The sequence below is a fragment of the Protopterus annectens genome, chromosome 4.part0 (assembly GCF_019279795.1).
Source record: "Protopterus annectens isolate FY-2018-M chromosome 4.part0, PAN1.0, whole genome shotgun sequence".
Lineage (NCBI taxonomy): Eukaryota > Metazoa > Chordata > Ceratodontiformes > Protopteridae > Protopterus > Protopterus annectens.
In genome coordinates, this window is record NC_056733.1 from 401399543 (window position 1) to 401419589 (window position 20047).

Genomic DNA, 20047 nt, shown 5'->3' on the forward strand with positions numbered 1-20047 from the left:
CTGTCTGTAGATTCATATTGGATGTTGTCTCTTGGTGTGCTGTTTGTATGGTCATCATGCTTAGTGTGCTGGGTTATGTTTACCCAGGTAGGTGTCTTCAGAAGGTTTTTAAGTCTTACATTGTCCATTTTCCTATCACTGGAGGTCTCCTTAAAGTGTAGCTAACTCCTTGGGGGTGCCAAGGATGAACAGAAAGCAGAGGTAATCCAGAGGGATCACGTGAAGTCTGGTATCCCACCAGTGACTCTGAGGGTAACAGGACTAACAAGAAACAGATGATAAAGAATTAGTCCAGATAAAATCACTTTAGCTAGCAAATCTAAGAGACTCTCATTCTCTGATACCCTCCCTGTGGGAGGAATAAAGACACCTTGTTGAAGTTCCCAGTAGTTTATTCAGTTAAGTGGGCAAATGGATGAATGTTTTTGTTCTAATACATTACATTCAACAGGTCAGTTATTTAAAGGCAGTTACAGACAATGGTGGGAGGTTCCATGGGGACTGACTGTAGGAAAATCTGAGAGATGGAGAAACCAAGAGCCAATCCCAAAGCTTAGAGGTTGTTAGTCCCTTATTTGAATATTCCTGAAAGACCTGTGAGGCTTTACCAGCTCAGCAGCCTGTGGAACCTCATGCTTAGTTAAAAGGTTTTATTTTTATTTTTAACTTCTATCAAACTAAAAATGACAATACAACTATAGAATTATATTTAAGTAAACACTTTCACCTGAGCTTCATCAGGTCCATCTAATAGAGTGGTTGACACTTTGATTATTGAAAATGCCGGCTTTTATGAGGCTATCACCAGACTTTATTAGTCTGTTTTGTAACACACGTAAAATAAGAGGCTGTGTCTGCATCAGTGGGGCTCATATTCCTTGCAGCTAAGTATGAAAGCTTTATTACAGAACTTTCTCCAGTCTATCACATGTAATATGAGCGGCTGTGTCCATTTTTGCAAAGCAGCCCAATTCTGTTACTCTAATGGCCATCTTAGGAAACAAAACTTGATAAATTAATATTTGACAGGAGAGGTACTTCTAGTGTGGAGATTTGCTCCCTATCCCAAATTTCTAAATATACCTGCTCTTATGCTTGCACCAACAAAGAGTAAAGGGAGTAACTGAACTTGCATTGTCTTTGAGTTTCTGTGGCATCTGAAATAGTGTATAAAATACTGGAGATGTGGGGATGGACATATCACATAAATGATGAAAATCAGGTACAGTGTTCCTCAAAAAAGTTAATTTAATGGCTCATACCCTGGTGGTGTAATGGTAAAGAGCATAAAGGTCAGTGGCTCTAGATCATTAAACGGTCTTAAAATTGCTACAAAGACTTATGTAGGCTATCCTCGAAGTCTGATAGAAGTATTTTCCCATCAGTACCATAAAGATGTTCAGTTTAAGGTAAGAGACAGGTATGACAGTTACTTGGACTCAACAACCAAATACTGAACTGGTTGATATGTGTGTTGTGTGGTATAAACTGGTTATAGTTACTTTAACACTAGTGTAGGAAGGTATGAAAGACACAATTTTCCTCGCTCTTTCCAAAATGTTACATGTTACATTATAACCTGCTTTCAGTCCAACATTTCATGAGGCAGTATTTAGGGCTGGGGAAGAATACTTAAAAAGGTTGTCATTATGTAAAATGCTGCAAACAAAACACAGTTCAGTTGCATTTCTATCCTACGAATTTCACTCATGTATAACTATTGTACATGGAATCTCACCATTCCCAACAATTTCAGATGGTCATGCCAAAACAATCTTTTTAAGTTATTGAGCCAAAATAACTTTGCAAACAAACCATTAATTCTCAGTAAAATAGAAATCAAAAGTACAGTACAAATAAAGTACATTGGTTCTTTGTCTTCTTACATCACATCCGTGTAGTGTTCCAAAAAGATAAGAATGGCATTGTATGCTTATACCCTTAAATGCTGCACAAAACCATGGAGCTTGTGGAGTACTGACTGCTTGTCATAGGAAGCAGACCTTCTGAGGATTACACTGAATGCTATTTTCCTTGCAACAGGGATCTTATGATTACTTCATTAATAGAACTCCCATACTAAAAATGATTAGCAAATTAAGTTTAGAGTTTATGTATGGCTCCATATTTGTGCATCAATTCCTAATCAGTATGTCAATGTGTATGACCATTTTTAGTGATGGCATTTCATGAAACAATATATCCTACTTTTCAATGATGCATATTCTTCTTTTTTTACTTTTGGTGAATTATATTCATCTGTTGTCACCCTATACACAAACTGCTTTCTTTTTCTAGTCATTTTAATCATATTTTAGTTCGAACCCAAACTACCCTGATGCATGCACAGCTACACAATACAAATAAATGCTCCTCAGTCTCTACAATCCTTGAATGAAACAGGATGTCAATGTAGAAATCTGAACTTTTATGTAAATGTATAATTCATCACTGTTTTGCAGCATTACTTTCAACCTTCCTCTCCGACAAGAAATGAAAAATCCATGTACCTTCAAGGGTTAATAATTTGAAAAATGAATACCTGATTTGCATTCAAAAAAAGTGGGAGATTTTTTTCTCAGCCTAATTACATCTTATAGGAATCTAACTTTCAGAGCTCCCTTCTACTAAAAGGTATAGATTTCATTAAATGATGACTATAAGATAAATGCCTGTGGTTTTATTTAGTGAGATTAAATGGGCTGAAGTCAGAGCATGTATCATATCTACAGCAATGTATCATGTCATAACAAGCATAAACTGCAAAAACATAGAAATATGGTCATTTATCAGTTCTGAGTTGTCTCATGGAAAGAAATAAGGTGTTTATTTAAGCAGTCAGCCAGACATAAAACTTGAATCTTCTACGCACAGAACCCTGCTGAACATTTTAAATATTAGGGACATAGTTGAAAAAGATACTATAATTTCTATGTTGCTATATTAGTTTATAGTTTGATTTAGATTCTCAGATGGTTTAAATAAATTTGTAATTGTGGCGAATGACAGCTATTTTTGTAAGAGACATTCCTGTATTTTAAACGGTAGTCTGCACGTACATTCTAAACAAAACTTTATGCTAAAGCACATCTGTTGTTTGGAAAAAATATGTCAAGATCTGAACTGGTCTGCTTTTTGACACAAAATCAAACTGTCTGTAACATCTCTCAACAAATCATGCCTGAGCACTGCTGTCAGTGCTAAAGAAGTGCAGTAATCCTGTCTATGGCATTTAAAATATTGTTGTGTTCATTTGGTAAGAGTCTTAACACTTCTTTGAAAGTTCAGGAAACAGTTCTTGTCTTCTGCATGCTAGTATGTGCTCAATATACATTCACTTTAGGTTTAGCATAGTCTCACATGCACAGATTATCAAACTGGATCAATATGCTGTAGAACCCATTTGGTATCCAACCTGCTACTTATAATGGAAGTATTACTAGTAATCACTCTTTATAAGCATATTGATTTTAAGGTCAGTATGGAAAGTCAAAGATACAGAAAATTAACTGGTCTGCAGGATACACAAAGCACAGTATGACTGACAGTAAAACACTTTATCTAAGGAGAAATTTGCAGCAGAGAATAAGCAGTTAGGTACATGCCCTCCTGTCGTCTCTATGCTGAGTGCACTAAACCACACAGATTATAAAATAACCATCTCTGTCTTCACACTAACTCCTGAGTCCCCCATTGCAAATATACCACCTCAATCAGAACTGCCAAAGTATCCTAAAATAGGTAGATGACATATTTTAATGGACTGGCAGCTGGCATAGCCTTTAAATCAGATGGTAGCAAATACAAGTGGGAAGAATAATTACATAATTAATTGGATACCTACTTGCCTTTCTCTATAGTATTTTATGGCAGTAAACAGAGTGAATGGAACTTAATCTTATATTGAAGACTCAAAAATATATTTTGGATATTTAAACAACTGGTAACAGGATCCCATGTACAATATTTTACAGAAATGCAGCACCCACCAAAAACATATATTCAATGTGCTTTGTAGGTACACACCAAAATTATGTCTCTCAAGAAAGTGTGTAGAATGAATGTGCAAGCCTTTTACTTTCAGATTACATGATGTATATAATTAATAGTCAGTAAGACGGAAATATTTTGAAAATGCAAACCATTTTTTCCAGAGATGAAAGACCTGCACTATTAAACATTGATTTCAGATTTATGGTAGTGTCTGTGTGTGTGTGTGTGTGTGTGTGTGTGTGTGTGTGTGTGTGTGTGTGTGTGTGTGTGTGTGTGTGTGTGTGTGTGTGTGTGTGTGTGCATGCATGTGTGCGTGCGTGTGTGTGTGTCTGTCTGTCTGTTTTTGTATGATTTTGCATGTGTCATGTTGGGTCTTAGTAAAAACAGGAAAAAGTAAATAATTTGACAAAGTCCTCATATAATTTCACAGTAAGTTTAATTAAAGGAAAATAATAACTGGTAGAGTCATATTTTAAATATTTAAAAACATACCCTGGGATTCAGAAATGAAACCTTGTTTAGATAGTTAAATAACTGGCATAAAGAGGCCAGAAATCGATAATGTATGCAATGTGGTGAGGCCTGTTTTCATGATGAGCTTCACATTGCAGCCACAGTACATCCCCATAGCCAGATCTTGTATTGCAACCAGATGAAAAGTATTAGCAACTGCAATAGTCATCGTAGGTGAGTATGGTAATTGTTGCAAATCTGCTAGCACAGATGGAAAATCACATTAGTGATGTATTTCTGAAACTTACGGCAATATATTAATGAAATGTTCTCTGAAAGGGAAAAGATCAATGAGGTCTAAGGATGGATTGCAGAGGTGTTAGCAGGTGAACCAAAATTACAGAAAACACAGAAATAACTGGAAAGAGAGATGCTGAACAAAGAAGGGATGAAAATCAGTGGAGAATGGGATCTCACAATACCTGAATGTAGATGTATTTGAAATTCAGGCATAAAAGATGTGATATCATTATATAAAATAATGCATCGACCTACACATGCCCTGAAAACTTACTACTTAAATACCTTTGCCTGTATTATATTGAAAGGAAACACAACCATGAGTGGATTTGATTCATCAGCTCTGTCAACTTACTTTAATGTTTCATCTCCTTAACAAAGTGAACTGAAGCAGGAGTAATTGAGAATCTGTCTAGCAAAGTTACTTTAGTGAAACAGGTCATACATGAAGACTATTAACAGAGCAAAAAAGCAGGCCTCAGGAAAATTGTATTTAAATCTTAGGGCGCACAGATACTTCTAATTAGTGAATAAGTGCACTAAACCACAATGAAATTCATATTGTCTGCAAGTAAAAGACACTTCAGGAGAATTGATCAGATATGCCTAATAAAGTCTATAAAGTGAAAAACAAACTGACAACCCTAAGGGGTTTAGAACACTCTGGTAAGTGCAGTGACAATCACCTCATGAAAAAATTGAGTTGCATCGCCATTCAGAGTACATACATAAAAACTTTATGCCACTTCACATATGCCAACAGCTGGGAAAAGGCTTTCAGCCCTTTCTCGCAGCTGGTGGCAGCCAATGACAATTTGCATGGAACATGATTTGGGTCAAACTTTATTAATGTTAGACAACAAGGATTATCATCTGTTTATGATGTATGAGTATAAATGGCACTCTTTGCATTCCATTGTGCAAATGACAGACTACAAAAACTTAAGTACTTTATAAGCCCTTTTTGGACAGGTATGTGGTATGCTAATCAATTTTTTGGCCAGATTAAAGGTTGAAAATTGGTGGATAAATCAGAGATGAAAAGGGGTAGCAAGCTAAGCCAGAACAGAAGGTCAGCAAATAAGGAATGAGCAGGCAAGAGCTGGGGTTGGAACATACCAATCAATTTTGCAGCTCAATATTACTTGGCTAAGTATAAAATAATGGTGGGACAAAGGCCAAAATCAGGGACAGTTTGTACATATTTTGCTCTGCTTTAAAAATATTATATAGAATAACATGTTTTGCATAGCCATATATTCTCTGAAGGATATGAAGACTGAGAATCAAATGTGCAATATCACATACTGACGTAAATATTCAACTAGTTTGCCATACAGCTATAAATTTTAGGAGGAACAATCACAAAAACATAACACAATCATATATGCATTTTGCAGATACTCAGAAAGCTATGAGATATGTGTATGGGGATTTTTTTTCCAAGGAAGTTGTCAGGAATCCTTTTTAATGTTCTTAAGAATGGGAAATGTGATGAAGGAAGTCAGGAAGGATGACATAGTAAGAGGTGGAGGTTAGGTAGAAGGGAAACATAATGAGGTATCAGTATATTGTGGTGAAGGAGACAACAAACAAAGGGAAAACAATGATGAGGGAGGATTGTAAAACCAGCAGTGGTGGATATCGAAATGAAAGGGTGGGAAGCACCATATTGTGGGATATGATGTAGATGTTTAGAGGTGTAGCTATTGCCAGTGTTGAGATCAGAGATCACTCATGCAGGGCTGCTGTCATGACTGATCTTGCCTCAGGATTGGAGTCTAAGCTAGACTGGGAGAAGGCTTCATGAAGTTCTCCAATGTAGGCATCCAGCTTCCACTCTACTAATTCCTGCAGAAGATCTGCCAGCTCTTGACAGCAGACAATGTTGTCACCTTTTTTTGCACTGTTACCTGTAGATACCACTGTACCATCCTCTGGTGCAGGTCTACCGGATACAGGTAGTGCAGGCAGGCCAGGAGGTGAGGAAGCAACTCTGGTAGGCCATGATACAGATATGCTGGGTCCTTCTGTTGGAGGTGATGGTGCCACTGCTGCTGTTGGGGGATGATAGGCCATTCTGATGTGTTCACTGCAGGTTGATGTGCTGCTGCATATAATAGTAATGGACATCAAGAGAATCAAAAAAAGCTAAATTAATGGAGCATGAGTGGCTAGGCCTAAAAAGGCTCTATGGCTGTTAGCCTAATAACCCCCCACAATAAAATCAAATAATACATGTAAAAATGGCAGTGACAAAGAGGGTGTGGGGGGTGGGGGAATACCAACACAATGAAATGTACATTCTTAACTCAGTTTTATGATAATGATATCATTAAGCAGAATCCAGTTTAACTACCTGGGCATACAGTGCAATGGTACTGAACTGACTGTATATTGTATATCTGAGGGGGGGGGGTGGAGATATAAACCAAAAGCCATCCTCACATGTGGTCATACATATTGAATATTAATAGTCAGAGCTATTTTAGAAGAACAAATATGTGATTGTGGTCCAAAATGGGTAATTTGATTTAATGAAAATAATGCACAAATACTACAAAAACATGCTTAACACAACATCAATTATTTGTTTAAAAGGTGGTATACAGATATCTCTGTTGTGAAATATCCAGCAAACAGGTAAACACACACACACACACACACACATACATATATATATATATATATATATATATATATATATATATATATATATATATGTATACACACACATATATATATATATATATATATATATACATACACATATATATATATATATACATACACATATATATATATATATATATATATATATATATATATATATATATATATATATATATATATATATATATATATATATATATATATACACACACATAATATATGATTACTTCTTGGGTCATACCACTGTGACTATTTAAAAAAAGACATTTGTATGACAGCATTTATACTGTCCCCAACACTCTCTCTTTCCCCCTTAGATGCTCTAGTCTGCTCCTGTATGCCTCCCCATTCCTTCCAATGTCTTCTTGTGCTAGAGACATAAAAAGTAATAAGTGAACATTAGGTGATGGCATGCACTGGAAGTTTGGGAAGGTAAAATAAGTCATACCTACAGTACTGAAGTGGTGATTGCACCTGAAGTTCACCTTCCCATCAGTGGAGGCATCACGTAAGGTCAATTTAGCTATGACAACATTGTTACTCTGTGTGTGAGATACCAGTAGTATGGGTGACATCCTTTCCCAGACTATTCTTGGCATCATTCTTACTCTAAAACCTGGCATAGCTCTCCTGCAGGAGCCTACATTTGTAGTGCTCATGGAGGATTTCAAGAAAATTATTGGACTCCTCTTCACACCAGCTGTGTGCCAATAAGGGAGTACTATCATCTCCTATTTCAGCAATGATATCTCACCTAGACGACTCCAAGGAGAAATGACACAGAAATGTTACCCAAAGCAGTTCTTGTATGTCCCAGCCTTTGCATGGTGATGGATATCAATGGACATCTCATCTGCATGAAGGATGATAACATCAGAAAAAGAATATATGCACTATATATTTGTTATTCCAATGCCACTTTAAGGTATGAAATATGGCAGTCCTCCATTTGTGAATATGCTGTTGAGAATACATGCTCTATAGCAACTCTGTCTCTCTATCAATCTATGGCAATTCACTCACTCCTGATCTGTTGCATTGCAGGTTCGCAATGCTTACCATGGGGATCCAGGTATGTGCATGAGATGGCTTAAAATGTATATGATGTTTAACAGGTGTGCACTTTGAGTGATTCAGAAACAATAATGAGATGAACCTTAATTAGCATACTCATTGTGCTCAGGGGGGGGGGGTTTACAAAATATAAATGTGATGAGAAGCCTTGTTTTTCATCCCACTAGAGAGGAGAGATATGGATGGAGTTTGAATCCTGTTACTTGAAAGTGCTGCAGCTTTTGCTGGTGAGATTTAGAGAGATTCCTGCTGATTTAATTTAAGTACTACTACTTTCATATGTCTTTGTAATAAATCAGCTGTTTTAGTGCTGATCATCTTGAGGCCTAGTAGCAATCTTAGTTTGTCAGTATTTGTACCCCTGTGTTGCTCAAATTATTTCAGGTGTTATCTGTCAAGTGTACTAAGCATAGTAGACTGCAGGATTATTAACAATACATGAGAGAGAGGGAACATGTCATTCAATTAACTGCCCTTTCAGCGAGTGCCAAGTGATCAAAGAAATTTGGGAGAAGCAACTTTCAACAACTGTGGAGTTTTCTTTTTTTCTCCACTGTTGTGTGTCCTCAGAGTAAGTATATTTAGGTTTAAGGATTGTGGGAATGTTTCTCTATATCCGGGGTGCAGGGGGTGAGGCTTGCCTCTTACAAAAACTGTTTTGACAGTTTTTTTTTCCTTGATTGGCACTCAGTGAAATAACTGTTAGTTGATCAGCATGACATCGAGTGGCACACTCCTGAGATCATATTCTGAGGTATTAGCATAGCTAAGATGGGGTGAAAGAGGCAACTGCCCTAGGTGCAAAATGTTGGTGGGGTATTATTTGCCAAATTGGATCATTCTTTATTAAAATACCACCTTTTAGAAGCTGGTATTGCATTTGCAGTCAGACCTGAACACTGTAGTACTCCCTGTATGGTCTAAACTGTAGCAAGCAGTTTACTACAGTTTAAAAATGAAAAAAAAAAAGAAAATCACTTTTTTAACTAAAATCTGAGCACTGTAGCTCTTTGTACAGGCAGGGTATAAATTGTCGCAACTGTTTGTTACATTTGTAGCAAGCAGTTTGCTATAGTTTAAAAGAAGATTTTTTAAGCTAAAATATGAGTGCCACAGCACTTTGTGAAGGCAGGGTATAAACTGTAGCAACTTTTGCAAGATTTGTAGCAAGCAGTTTGTTTCAGTTTAAAAGAAAAAAACTGTTTTTTTTTTTTTAAATAAAAAGTTCAAAAGGAGGTTTGGGGTCAGAGCACAGAAATGGAACTGAAAGCCTGAATGGCTGGGGTGGGGGAGGGGGTGCCAGTAGAAAGAACAGCCTTTGGTGTTCAGTGGAAGACCTCAAGGGGAAGGATGGATCTTATTGTAATAAACTGATCACTAATACAGCAAAGTTGTTTTTACTGTTCAATAGAAGAGCTGAGGGAAGTGGATCTCGCTGTAATTAGGTGATCACTATTACAGCAAAGTGTTTTTAAGGGGGGGGCATGAATGCAATTGTAATTCTATAATTATAGTGAAGTGCTTTTCTTTTTTCTTTTTTTGATTCACTTGAAGAGCTGAAGGGGTAGGGTGATGGTTCGTGGTACTGGCATAGGGCACTAGTTAAGACAGCTATGCTTCTGTTATGAATAGTGTTCAGTACTACTACTGCTACAGTACTGTTTGCATTGCATGTATGTCATTAGCCTTCTATACTACTCTAATGTCATGTCCTTTGCTAATTTGCAGTTCTGTGATTGTTTTTATGGGAGGATATGTACTCAGCACACCTACATACCTTACATTTAAAGCATGTGGATACAGATATGTCTGTGTCAGGCCCAGCTACTGCATACCCAATGGACTACTAATATAATAGTACTCTTAGGATTTGTAAAGCCCATGCCAGAAGACTGTTTCAGAGCTATGCCTTGAAAACAGGTCCAGAATAAGAGTGCTGCCTCTGCTGTTGTTTTCTTCTCCACCTACAAGCCCAAATTGACAAAGGCTGAGAATGAGGTGGTACCAGAAGAACTCCTTCTCTATCATAGATGGCTTCTTGCAGTCCATTCTGCTGAGTAGCCCTTCCATGACTGTATTTGGAGACAAACTGTGAACAACTGTGTGTCATGCCCCAGTGGCATAATGGATGATACATTGGCCTTCTAATCTAGGGATTGTGGATTTGAATCCCATCTCAGGTAATATAATCTTGTGTCACAGAAGATCCCCATGCTCTTGAACATGCTCTCCATCCATGAGAAGTAGAGTCCATTCCGAACCCTACTTAAGTGAAGCCTTGACCAATGGATGGGAAATTAGAAATTCACCCCAGGTCTGGCTACCATGTCTCTGGCAGACAGTAATGCCCAAATTAACATAGCTCCCCCATGCACTATAGAAACTTCCTAACAAACATACCCTCCTCTTAATAAACACCCATGATACACAGGGACACAACTGGGTTGAATTGCATGGGTAGGCTTATAAAGACCCTGATGATCACTAGCCTAGTATAAAACTATGAATCTATGAAAAATGTTGATGCTGTGGGTGGTATAGATGAGACATGTGGCATGATATGATCTTCCATAGGGTGGCAATTACGATCCATGCTGCCATGCACAAAACAGAAGTCATGGTATGGGATCAGAAGGCAACAGGAGGTGTTCTATCTACAGCACTACCCCTCAAGATGGAGGGAGTTACTTGCCTCACTTAAAGTCAGTACCACCTCCACAGAGTTCCACAATGTGGTTCGGCATGTTGGGCAATGGTGGACAGGCCCCAGAGAAAGTCACCTTGAGATGCCTCAGGTATGTAATTATATAGCGTAATATCAATAGGTGAAATTAATCTTAAACTATTAGTCACAGTAGAATTTAGATGGCATTTAGATACATTGGGCATTTAAGTGCAATGCCTGTCTGCATAAGATATGACTAGGGATATTATTTGTTAGCATATTTTTACAGCTAGAAATATATCGGCTTCATATGTAGTTGTGTTTTTAGGACCAAAATACACTACTTTTTTTGTCTTTTTGCTTTGCTGTATTCATAGTTAAATCTTTGTCTGGCACCAGCACTGTAAAACTGCCCCTGCCTGATGATGGAGAGTTTTTTATAAAGTTGTTTTAGTTTTTAACCTTCGGGTATTTAACCCCCACTCTTGAGTGGGTTTCTGCTTGGTCATACTGAGCTGAACAGAGGAGGGGGAAAGCTACAACTCTGTGCTGAGATTTTAGATCACTAGAGGCTTCTGAGAATCATAAAACACACAAGGTACCTGGTTTCTTGCTTATTTTTCTATTTGTTGCTTATTCTTACCATGTATTGCACTTTTTATTGCCTGCTGCCAACTTTTTTAGTGAATTTTATTACTACAAACAAACTGCACCGTTTTTCTGCAACTGCCTGCCTTATTGGGCCTGTTAAATCATTTTAGTTACTATTTTCACTGTCTGTAACACTTTCGTATCCATTTTCACTGTTTGAAAGGTATTAACTAGAAATTTTCTCCATTTGTTAAGCATCTGTTTATTTGTTCTGATTTTCCTGCCAATAAGTATATCATACAACTGATTTGTTTGTAGTTAAAAGCATTCTTTAGAGTCTTCTTGCTCTTTTTTTAAACTTATATTTAGTGTCTCACTGCTGTTTTTCTGCTGTGGTAAACATTTCTGTAGTGTTTTCTGCCCAAAATAGTGTAGCTAGTAGCTGTAGCATAGTCCAAACTCAGGGTTGCTGTTTTTGGGCCTGGCTGTTCTGAACATATGTTCCAGGCCATCTTGGATTAGAAAGGACCCTTCTGCGCTCTAGTGAAAGGATTGTGCTGATTGATCTCTGGCTGGTAAAGGCTGGCTGGTCTAGGGCTTGGAGAAAGCATCTCAATGGTTCTTTTGAGCTTTTTTTAAAAGTTGTTTTAGGTTTTAACCTTCTGGTATTTAACCCCCACCATTGAGTTGGTTTCTGCTTGTTCATACTGAGCTGAACAGGGGAGGGGCACTGCCACAACTCTGTGCTGAGATTCCAGATGACTAGAGGCTTCCAAGCTTCATAAAAAACATACGTTGTCTGTTTTCTTGTTTATTTTTCTATTTATTGCTTATTCTTACCATTTATTAAACTTTTTATTGTCAGCTACCAACTTTTTTACTGTATTTTATTACTATAAACAAACTACACTGTTTAACTGCAGCTGTTTGCCTTACTGGACCTGTTAAATCATTTTAGTTATTGTTTTTCACTGTTTGTAAAGCTTTTTTTAGCCATTTTCACTGTTTGGAAGGTATTAACTGGACATTTTCTCCATTTGTTAAGCATTTGTTTGTTCAGAGTTTCCTGTGAAGAAGTGTATCATACAACTGATTTGTTTGTAGTTAAAAGCATTACCTAGAGTTTCCTTGCTCTTTTTTGTTTAAAACTAATTTTCTGCTGTGGTAAGCATTTCTGTAGTGCTTTCTGCCTAAAATAGTGTAACTAGTAGCTGTAGCATAGTCCAGAACCACAGTTGCTGTTTCTGGACCTGGTTGTTTGTTTGTAGTGGTTGCTTGTTCTGAGCACATTTTCCAGGCCATCTTGGATTACAAAGGGCCCTTCTCTACTCTTTTGAGAAGATTGTGCTGATTACTACCTGGCTGGCAAAGGCTGACTGGTCTCGGGCTTTGAGTAAGCACATCACTGTTTTTTTGGGGTTTTTTTAGCTTTTTTAAAGTTGTTTTAGGTTTTAGCCTTCTGGTATTTAATCCCCAACCCTTAAGGGGGTTTCTGCTTGTTTGCTCATTGCTCAGCACCACAGACTGCCGCACAGTTGTGTGCCACAGCTGGACAGATAATTTTGACAATTTTCCCTTAGATACAGCTGTATGGCAACAGTGCAGTTCCAGCTACAAATTTTCCCTTAGTAGCACTTCTTTGACCACCTAGTAGTATTCCTCTTGACCTTCCACCCTTTACCCCCCCCCTTAGCTCTCTCTGGCCTCTCTCCCTCAGATTCTGACTAATATGGATGGACAATTCCCTATGGTTTCTCCTGCCAGTCTGCCTCATGTACACAGATAAATCTATACTACTACCACCTAGGAACACAATTTGTGAGAGCTGCAATTATATTAAGAACCTAGAGTCTATGTTCTCTCCCTCACAAGCCAGTATATCTAGCACTGAGAAGGTTGTCAACACAAACACCACACCTCAAACACCACCTACATGTACACAACACTCACGCACATATGCAGAGGTCCTCAACAAAAACATACCCAAACAAAAGAAACCTCTGAGGCAAAAACACATGTGAATTTCACTGCCCACCACACCACATACCACACATAGTCCACACATCTGTGTCTCACAGCCAGTAAGGCTTAAACATAAACCAATGTATTAGTCATATGAGACTCCATTGTGAGACACACAGATGTGCCTCTCACCAGTCTGGATAAGGAGAAAGTAATGGTTGGTTGTTTGTCAGGTGCTAGAATCTACCATATCACCCATGCACTCATGTCTCTCAACAACAGGTACTGTTATGACTCTGCATAGTCCATGTTGGTGTGAATGACTTGAGACATACCTCCCTGGACTATATGAAGAGGGACATGATGAAGCTTGCTGAATGTGTGTCCCAAGCAGGTAAATTCCTAGCCTTAAGCAGCATTCTACCTTCAACTAGAATAATGCCTTAATACAAATAGAAAATGACTGACTTTAACAATTGGCTTAGTTTCTGGTATCATTCCAAGGGGGTCCAGTACCTGACAACCTGGGAAGACATGATTAACAGACCATGATGCTCTGCTAGAAATGGCCTGCATCTGTCTCCCTTGGGCTTCAGGCTTCTGGTAAAGGCTCTTGCCTCCCCCTATAGTGCCTTTTTTTTGGCAATGCCATGAGATCAAAACTACCAACATGAAAATTTCATCAAAATGCAGATTAAAGGTCATGCTGCTAAATGCTAGGAGTCTAAACATGAAACTGTACTGATTGCAAGCATTCTTAACCCTGGAAGATGCTGACATTTGTGCGGTAACAGAAACCTGCTTCAAAGCTATGGAGAGCACCCCACCCATAACAGGTTACTCATCCTATCATTCAAACCCCAAACCATGGGCAACAAAGCAGGAGGAGTTGCAATATACATTAAGGACATGCACATCTCCAGGCTGGTCAAACAGTATGACACGGAGGAGACACTCTCGGTGCAGTTGACCATTAACAATACCCCTATTCAAATTATAGCTAGCTACAGGCCCCCAACTTTGACTCAAGATGCCCACACCACCTATCTGGACCTCTTCAAATCTATCAAGATTCAACCCATTACCCTGATCCTGGGTGACTTTAACTAATCAACCATAGATTGGAAAAACTACTCATGCCAAAACACAAATGTTCAGAGATTCCTTGATTTCATCAATGTAAATGCATTGGACCAGCTGGTCGACACCACCACAAGAGACAATAATATCTTAGACTTGGTATTAACCAACATGAGTAACCACTGCAACATATCTACAGTGTCATCCTCCCTGGTAAGATTCGTCCACAAAGTGGTCAGTTTCGAAGTCAACATCTCCCCTGACCCTTCCCCAGCTAGTGTCAAACAAAAAAACTTCTCCAAAGCTAATTACAACCTCCTGAGGGAAGATATAAACAGTTTCACAGCCCCCTTCCCCTCCATAGAAACTGGCACATATGTCCAAACCTACACCAAAGTATTATATGAGCATTTATATAGCTGTGTGGAATCAGGAATACCTGACAGTACAACAGCATCCTCCTCAAGGAAGAGTAAACCTCTCTGGTGGACATCTGCAATAAATAAACTCTATAATAAAAAGAAAAAAAATTGATGTCCAGGACCAAGAAGGAACAGGTGCCTAATTGGAAGCAATTTCTTCTTAGCCTGAACAAGCAAATAAGAGCACTAGTGAAATCCTCCAAAGCAATCCTCAAGTTCAAAAGGGCCACATCTACTAAAGACAATCATAAGGTCTTCTTCACATATGTTTACAATCTCAAAGGAAACACTGAGAGCTGCTCAGAACTGGATGTCATGCACACCACATACACAAATGCAGTACATATTGCCAACCTGCTGGCAGACAGGTTCAGTGAAAACTTTACCCCTCTGTCCCGCCGCCATCACAAAATCAGGACAACCCCAGCACCTGCCCCCCTCCCCTTATCTCTATGGAGCAAGTCATCACTGCCCTCTCAAAGGCAAAAATACAGCCTCCTTGGGACCCGATGAAATCCCAGGCTGCATCCTACATGAACTCAGGCAAGAACTTGCAGCACCATTAGGCACCCATCAACCAAAGCCTGAGTACTGGCATCATCCCAGCTGAATGGAGGACAGCCAACTTCATCCCTTTGCACAAAGGTGGAGCATCCACCGATCCAGGAAATTATAGACCCATCAGCCTAACTAGCCTGATCTGCAAGGTCATGGAAAGGATTACCATGGACCTCACATTGGCAACCTCCAAACACTCGATTCCACACAGTTTAGTTTTGCCAAGGAGAGGTCATGCCTGTTAAATTTGGTTGACTTTCCTGAGACAGTCACCAAAGCCATGGATGAGGGAAAGATGATGCACACCACCTACCTTAACCTGGCCAAAGCCTTTGATACTATTCTCTACTCAGGTACAATAGATACATTCTCATAACTAGGCATCAAGCATATATGTTACCAGATGGGTAGCAAACTGGCTCACTGATAGAACCCACCAAGTCAAAACAGGGGAAGCCACCTCAAGCAGTAGACCTGTAATGAGTGATGTACCCCAGGGATCGCTCTTGGGGCCTCTGTTGTTTGGGATATACTTTTCTGAGGTGCAGGCCAAAACCAGTGGGCTGTGGCTGACCAAGTTTGCAGATGACTGCAAGCTGGGCACTGTCATCAATTCTCCTAGTGATGTGGACATCCTCCAAGAGGGTCTCACCCAAACAAATGACTGGTGCCAGAAACATGACCTCAAACTGAATGCCAAAAAGTGCATCATCATCATCCCCTTTGGGGATAATGACATTCCCACACACTCACAAATATGAGTCTGTCATTGTCCATGTTGTTGTGAATGACCTGAGATGCACCTCCCTTTACTACATGAAAAGAGACATAGAGGAGTTCTCAGATCTTGCAGTCTAGGCAGGTATGACCCTACCTCTAAGTAGCATCCTACCGTCACCCAGAATGATACCACAGTACAAGCAGAAAATGGTTAACTTCAACAATTGGCTAGGTTTCTGGTGTCATTTTAAGGGGATCCATTATCTGTCTGCCTGGGATGACATGATCAACAGCCCTTGATGCTTCACTAGAGATGGCCTGCACCTGTCACCCCAGGGATTCCAGATACTGGCCAAGGCTCTTGCTACCCCTATAGTGCCTTTTTAGGCAATGTCCTAAAGACAAAATGACCACCATAACAGCTACAAGCAAATGAAATCTGAGGGTTATGCTACTCAATGCTAGAAGTCTAAATCTCAAAATGCACTCGCTCAAACCACTCATTAAATTGGAGAACATCAACATCTGTGCAGTGACCGAGACCTGGTCCAAAGCTCCGGAGAGCAAACAAGCACTACAAGGCTATAATTCATACCACCCCTTTCGGCCCCTAAACCTGGACCAAAGCACTAAAGGTGGTGGTGTCCCAATATTCATAAAGGATATGCACATCTCCTGACTAGTAACCCAACATAACACATCAGAGATACTTCAGGTACAAGTAAAACTGCAATCCAGGTTCTAGCCTGTTATAGATCCCCCACCATGTCCCAAGACTCCCACTCCAAATTCCTAAACACTCTGGAAAATATTAGTGAACAACCCAATACCCTTATACTGGGAGACTTTACCCCTCCATTAACTGGGAAAATTGCTCATGACAAAACACACTTGCTCAACATTTTCTGGAATTCATTAAATCCAACACCCTGGACCAACACATTCTTACCCCCACCAGGAGTAGTAACATCCTTGACCTGGTCATTACTAACATGGGTGACCATTGCTCTCCACCAGTAATCAACTCCTCCCTGATCCGATCTGACCACAAGCTAATCACCATGGATATCCACATCCCACCCTCAGCCCCCCTAAAGGAAACCGCTGTAAAAAAAATGTCTCCAAAGTAAATTTTGGACTTCTAAAAACAGAGGTGGCTAACTTCATGACACCCATGCAAATGGAAAATAGGTGCATGACTGAATCATACACCAATGCACTTTAGGAGCACATACACAAGTGCATGGAATGGGCCATACCAAACAGAATCAAGATGTTCTCCTCCAAAAAAAGGAAGCCAATCTGGTGTTCCCCCACCATAAACAAACTCTACAACAGAAGGAAAAAACTGTTCCAGAAAAGGGTGAACTCCCAAGACTGGAAAAACTTCCTTGTCAGCCTCAGCAAAAAAACTGATATCCATCATCAAGTCCTCCAAAGCTAGCTATGAAAACAAAATTGCTGCAGATTCTAAAGACAACCACAAAGCATTCTATAGTTATTTTAAGAATATACATGGCAAGACTCAGATCTGCCCTGAGTTACAGCACAATGGCAATACATATACAGAACCAACTGATATTGCAAACTTATTGGCTGACAGGTTCAGTGGGAACTTTACTCCCCTTTCACCCCCCTAAAAGGCCTATCACAATACCTGAGGAATGCCAAGTTCCTATTATCATGGCTACACAGGCAAAAACCGCATTGTCTAAAGCCATGAATGCAGTTTCCATAGGACCTGATAATATCCCTGGCTGTGTTCTGCATGAATTACAAAGTGAACTGGCACCACACCTGAGTACTCTGTTCAATCACAGTCTCATTTCAGGCTTTGTTCCTACCGAATGGTGCACTGCTATGGTCATACCACTCCACAAAGGGGGAGCAACTACAGACCCTAGGAACTACTGCCCCATTAGCCTGACAAGTCTGATATGTAAGGCTATGGAGCACATCATCATGGACCTTATAAATAAGGAAATAGGGAATATCCAAACTCTGGAACCCATGCAGTTTGGGTTTGTGAAAGGTAGATCATGCCTGCTCAACCTGATAGACTTCTTCAAGTCTGTCACCAGAGCTATGGATGAGGGCAAGGTAGTTCACACAGCCTACCTAGATCTTGCCAAGGCCTTCGACACCATCCTTTACTCAGGAATCATAGATAGACTACTAAACTAGGCATAAACCCCTATGTCATAAGATGGGTTGCCAACTGGCTCACTGATAGAACCCACACTATGAAAGTAGCAGACTCCAAATCTGACTACTGACCAGTTACAAGTGGTGTCCTACAGGGATCGGTCCCAGGTCTTCTCCTGTTTGGCATCTACTTCTCTGAAGTTCAAGCCAGCACAAAGGGACTCTGGCTGATCATGTTCACAGATGATTGCAAACTGGGAGCCATTATTGATTCTCCAACTGATGTAGACATTCTATAAAAAGGTCTCACTGACACCACTGACTGGTGCCAGAACCATGGCCTTAAGCTCAATGCCAAAAAGTGCATTGTCATTCCCTTTGGGAAAAATTTGGTGCCCATGAACTACCACATAGGTGCCAGTCCACTAAATACCAAAGGTGTGATAAGAGACCTCGGGACACAGGTTGACAGCATCCTTCTCCTTTGATAACCACATTGCCGCTGTAGTGAGAAACTCCTTCTATGTGGCACATCTCATTACAAAAGGCTTCTCATCCAGGAAAAAAGAGGTCATAATCCCTCACTACTTATCCCTCATTAGACTTATTATAGAATACAATGCCTCATTTGGTTTGTAACTCACTAGACACCTACAACAATTGGGAAGGTCACAATAACACCTCACTAAAAGGATCTTAGGCCTTAGACACATGCCCTATATGGACAGACTCAAAAAACTCCAGCTATACTCTGTCTCTTATCGCCTACTTAAAGGCGATCTCTGCTTGACATACAAAGCCATGTGTGACCCAGAGCTGCTAGATATGCTACACCTAAAGAAATCCCAATCCCTCCATGTCACATGCTCCAGGGACCTAAACCTCATTACCACAATAAATAGAACATGCTGGATGGACAGGTTCCTAACCCAGAAACTTCCCATACTGTGGAAGAAACTTCCCATTCACATCAGGCAAAACTCTTCACTGGCCCTCTTTAAGAGAAATCTTGACGAGTGGATGGGCAATAGGAAGTTCACCCTGGGGATCACTTCAGTAGCCTTGCTTGACAGGGGCACTGGGAAATAACTTTGGGTGGCATGATGCTAGGGAATCTTCTTGGGCTAGGCTTATATAGGCTGCAGGGCCTTTAGCCTAGTATACACCTATGAAGCTATGAACTGATGAAAACATTATCACATTAATAACAAGGTCCTAAGCACATAATCAGCCATGAGGGACCTGGGCACCCAGGTTGATAGCAAACTGACTTTTGACCACTACATTGCCTCCATTGTATAGATTGCTTTCTACATGGCCCACCTCATTAGTAAGGGTATCTCATCCAGAGACAAGGAAGTCATAACATCCCTGTATTGTTCCCTTATAAGACCCATTATTGAGTACAATG